Raw genomic sequence first — 6,000 nt, 5'->3', positions numbered from 1 at the left:
ATCAGCAAAATCAAATCGGATCCATCGAAATTTTTAGTATTCATTTTGTACTAAATTGTAAGACATTATTGATAGTTTTGTATCGTGTGCCATTACCAAAAAAATCATGGCGTTGCTAACTTAATATTATATTATGCTGGTAGGACCAATTCAAAATAAAAGAAAAAGAGAAAAGTAATTTCAGAAATCAATACGATTGAATTTGTACTATTTTGTATTGCCAAAAACAATTCTATATTATGTCATTTCCAGAAAACAATGACGCTGATAGTTTAATATTTAAGCTGGCAGAACCATAAAAAAAACATCACAAGGGCAAAAATTAACACAAATGAATTTGTACTAATTTGCACATACTATTGAAAGTAAGTTAATATTTTACATTTTTCTCCTTAAATGATTTTATTAGTATATATAATACTTACAATCTATGAGGCATTTCACGTCAAACTGGGCACCTTTAAAACATCATTTTATTTTTTTTTAAATTTGCTAACTTATTCTACAGATAAAAATATGAGACACGAAACACTTTCGCGAAAAATATGTGAGATTTTTTTTGTGAAGTTATTGACGCTTGTAAGTCGCATAAATTTATAAAAAACATCGCTCATGCGAACATTCAAATAATTATATCGAAACCATTAATCGTAAAAAAAAATGCACAATTTTCCGAAATTAAAAGTCCCATTCTAAAGATCTTAAATTGTTCTATGGATGTGGATCATTTTTAATTTATTATTTTCATATAAATAAATTATTTTCCATTTGTTTACAATTTTTATGAACATTTTTCATCAACTCATCAAAAAATTTTGTAAAAATATCATATTCCCATTTCAATTATGAAGTAACCCTGAAAACTTCAAAATAGAACTCGAATTTTTTAACTATACAGTCCATTCGAGTTCTATTTTGAAATTTTCAGGGTTACTTTATAATCGGACTTTTAATCTCGGAAAATCTTATATCTTTTTTGTACGACTAATTATTTCGATGATGTAATAATTGAAACGTTTAATGAGCGACGTTTTTTATAAATTTGCGCAACTTACAAGCGTTAAAAACTTTACAACAAAATCTCACATTTTTCATTTTTACGAAACATGTGTTTTATTATTATCTGTAGAATATGTTATGTGTAGAATATGTTAGCAAATTAAAAAAATAAAATGATGTTTCAAAGATGCACGGTTTGAAGTAGAATAGATTGTAAGTATATATTAATTAAGTCATTTTAAGGAGAAAACATGTAAAATATTAATTTACTTTCAATGGAATAAATTAATATAAATTCAGTTGTGTTTTAATTTTTTCCCTCATTTTGTTTTTTTTTTAATAGTTCTGCCAGCTTAAATATTATCAACGTTATTGTTTTCTTGAAAATGACACAACATAGAATTGTTTTTGGCAGTACAAAATAGTACAAATTCAATCGTATTGATTTCTGATATTATTGTTCTTTTTATCTTTTATTTTGAATTGGTCCTACTAGCTTAATATTAAGCCATCAGCGCCACGATTTTTTTCGAAATGGCACACGGTACAAAATTATCATTAATGGTACAATTTAATACAAAATGAGTACTAAAAATTTCGATAGGTCCGATTTGATTCTGCTGATTTGGTCCTGCTAGCTTTATAGAGCTAAACAGATGACAAATCCTATTATCTAGCGCCCAGGAAAAAGAAATGTGTATATATGTACGTATTAATTGGGTAATATATTATATATATGTACCATATATGTATATATATATACATATACATTATAATTTCCACAAGTAAATATAGAAAAATGTACATATATGCGTATTTATGCATATTAGATGTTAATGCATTTAAAAATTAATGTACAAGTTAACAAGGAGTGGTTTCAGGTAGTTTCGTTTATGGTACAATTAGTGTATCGTAGCGGATTTCGAGAGAGCACTTGTCACTTGACTGTTGTCGCGCTCTGGGACGTGAACGGGAACAGGAACGGTCTCTGGCATTGTCACTCTGCCATTGTGCAGAAGTTAGTCGCTCCGCTGTTACATAATAGTTGTACTGTGTTATTCGATTGCATAATTCCAGTTGGCGAGCCATGTAACGTGCACATAACTTGCATATGTATCCTGTTGATACCAATTGATTGCCAGCGGGCATCAGGTCGGCCGCGTTTCCACATCGTTTCTGACTTGTATCAACACCCGATGCGGTTTTCACGAGATTCGTGAACCGCTATTTATGATTCGTCGTGGATATGTGTTTATCGGCGAATGTATAGAGCGAGCGAAAATATTACCAGTGCAATACGCGTTTGAAATGTATTCGACATTTCTCTAATAATGTTATATTAGCAACTGTATCTCGCTTTGTTTCCCTAAATACAGAGTAATTTCTATAAAATCGCCTAAATTGAGATATTATACATAGCGGTTTACCATTAGTAATAGCTGCAATAGAAATTACTAGTCAGAAATTCTGATAATATTAATATAATAATGCGCGTTTTATTTAATTATTTAAGTCAACAATTTAATATTTATTTCTTCCTTCGAAAATATATATGTAAATTTTTAGAAAATTGTTATTTTATTTTGCGATATACAGGAGACGTATGAAAAATGTGTTATATTATTTAATTACCTTATTAAAATTATACTTCTAGAGTATCGATTTTTTTAATTGTGTGAGAAAATTTTATATCGTGAAAATTTTGTTGGATGGAGCATTACGAGTCAAAATTGGATGGAGGTAATGGCGCACACACACACACACACACCAGTTTATGAAATAAATAACGGATTTCTACAATTTTGTAAAAAAATTTGATTAAAAAGTATTAATTTTATTAATTACAAACAGTAACGTTTATTTTAATTATAATTTTTTAAATACAAAATTTATATATTATATTATTAAGAATATAATATTGTGATATATTATAATTATTATATTATATTACACAACATATTTTTCGTAAGACAACAAAATGATACTAAAATAGGAAATTGCGTTTTCAAGAGATATTAGATATTCTTTCATTATGACTTTATAAGAAAAATTTTTTATATATCAACTAACGTCGTATTTTAGCAAAGTACTTTCGTACATTTTTCATACGTAAAAGAATCAGTTCCAGGTATGATTTATATTTCATATCACAAAGTAGTGGAGTCGATATATTAGTTTGGATGCTCCAGCTTTTCGTAGTATTTTCGAAAACTAGTTCAGCAAACTTGATCGAATGCATGACTCATATACGGGTATGCGTCTGCACTTTTCCATTATCTTTGAATCAGTATTCCTTCCGTCGCGTACCATTGCATTAAAATGTAGATCACCGTGCTTTTCGCCCTCTGAATCAAAATTTTCTCCGAAAAATGTCGTTCTCTTCATGTTTGTGTATACATTAGTCGAGTTCCATATGTAAGAAGGAAATAAAGCTGTCTTTGCCACACGTAACATGGAGGAACTACATAAAGAATTAAGGATAATTATATTACGAATAATAAACTCATTAATTTTATTATTTTATAAAAGTTGAAAGGATACGTGCTTTTCCTTCATTTCATTTAATGTAAAATTAATGGGTTAGATGATAACAACATTACAGTTATTGTAATCACGTAATTATCTTCCAAGAAATAACAGTGTAGCGAAACGACGTGTTACCAAGTGTGGTGCCATAATTTATAGCGCAAAGAACGGAGATTAATGTGTCTGCATTCTAATGTATATTAATACAATCTCCAATACAATGAATATACATTTTCGTGCGATGCCGGAATTCAACGAAATGCTGAAGAATCGCAAGTGGGAAGTTTGCCAGTTTCTTACACACCAGCGGAAAAATGATGGATGGATGAGAAATTCAAAAACGACGTAATAACAGCATTTTTATTTGTAGATTAGTTTTTCTTGGAAAATGCTTCATTTCAACTTTATTCATATTTTCAATTTGTTTTTATTTTATATTTTAACGATAATTTTTGCAATTGACGCTTTTGCACTGAACTGACACTGAATTGTAGAACCAGAAAAAAATAACCATCTCTGACAGTTATGCAATTGTATTCAATATTTTCCAAACGACGGGTATACTCGTTTCCAAGCGGTTACGTAATTCGTAAAATTTCGAGTTACTGTGGATGACATTCGTGGCTCTTTGTGAAAAGGAGCGGGAGATTAATGTTCCAAGTTCGAAATTCTGCGAAACTTTTACGTTACATCGCGCACGCTACGAGGAAGAAAACACCAGTAGCTCGGCTCTTAAATCTGGAGCGACGGTGCGATCTGAAATCCTCGTTATCCTCGGTCACAGAGCTGCGCGACAAGAAACGTCTCGCGTCCTATTCCGATTCCACGATAGGATTCTTGGGTCCGGATTTAGCAGCACCGAAGATGCACTGTTCGACCGTCATAATATGGCGACAAGAAACGCGTTGGAAGCCAAGGGACTAGGGGTTTACGGAGTGCATATTATTGATGCAGAGGATGTATCTGTTGTAAATTTGATGGTACAGTTAAGTTAAACTCTGAAGATGGCTGTAAGGCTAAAATTATCTTTTAGATTATTACGATGACGACTACAAAATATCGTATTGAAGAATCATGATGAATTTATTTCAGAGTATTTATTAACATTAAGTATATATATTTTTTAAATATATATACTTTGTCTTACTTATGAAACTTAAAAAAAAGGTAAAAATTCTTTAACGGGACCCTAAAGTGAATCACTTTACCTTACAATGAGTTAACTGATGCTGTAAGATAGAATGAAATATTCGTATTGCATTATATGGCCGCGTTTTGATATACACTGTCAGTATTGAAAGCCTATAATATACTGACATAGGTATTCTAAAGCGACCTCCCCTCATTTCTCAGAAACTAACTATTGCACTTTATTAATACTAATAAAAACATGGTCTGTTTAATTAATTAAAGTATAAACGCATAATTCGTATATTTGTGACTTATTTCTATACGAAATCAGCTAAAATAATTCTATGAATGCGAAAATAAAATTCTTACAATTTCCTTTTGCAAATTGCGTAATTTAAATAATAGTGACTATATTATTAATAATATTACGTCGTTTTAAATGCTTGAAATGGGGAAAAGTCCTTGAAAAATTATCGCGTTACATATTTGCATTTTGCAGAACAGCATAAAGTAAATACACATATAATTCAACAAAAATGTTTTATATCGAAGTGAAAAGATTCTGGAAAATCTTATATCTACATTCACTTGTAGGTATTTTATACAAATAATTTTTCTGTGAAAGGAAAAGAATAGGAATATGTGATATTACTACACACTGTGTCAATTTTGGAGCCCATTTTGTCAGACGCTCATTTTTGCTTATTTTACGAAAAAATTAATTATTGCAAAATTGCAAGTATTATAAAAACTGCTTATATTATATTATCTGATAGAAGACATTTTTTAGTTTGTATTTATATATTTAAAGCTGTATCTTTATTTTTTGTTTAAGAAATATTGTCGAAAAACAAAGTCGGTATCGGTGACTTTCCTCTAATATCCTCTATACGTAGCATACCTATAGTATAGGTACGTGAACTATAGATTTTCAGTACTGGCATTAGATGCATTCGATCGGAGAGCGCTATCGCGTCGTTCTATCCTTGTTTTACGTCGATAATAAACAATAAAGATAGAGCGATGTGGTAGCAATGTATTCCGAAATACAACTTATTTTATAGCGTCAATCATTTTGCCATAAGTTAAAATAAGATAGTTATCTCAGCGCAGTATTTCTCTCATTGTCAGTCGTAAAGTGCCAACTTTCGGCTTCACTCCGTAATATAACAAGTGCTTGATTTATGTATACATGTCGTTGATCACTACATACTACTACATCAATATCGCACATACATGTAAGTACATGTACGCGCAAATTTTTGCACCGAAGATGCACTGTTCGACCGTCATAATATGGCGACAAGAAGCGCGTTGGAAGCCAAGGGACCAGAGGTTTACGGG

This window comes from Trachymyrmex cornetzi, unplaced genomic scaffold (assembly GCF_001594075.2).
Source record: "Trachymyrmex cornetzi isolate Tcor2-1 unplaced genomic scaffold, Tcor1.1 scaffold25, whole genome shotgun sequence".
Taxonomy (NCBI): Eukaryota; Metazoa; Arthropoda; class Insecta; order Hymenoptera; family Formicidae; genus Trachymyrmex; species Trachymyrmex cornetzi.
Note: the sequence above shows the minus strand (reverse complement) of the source record.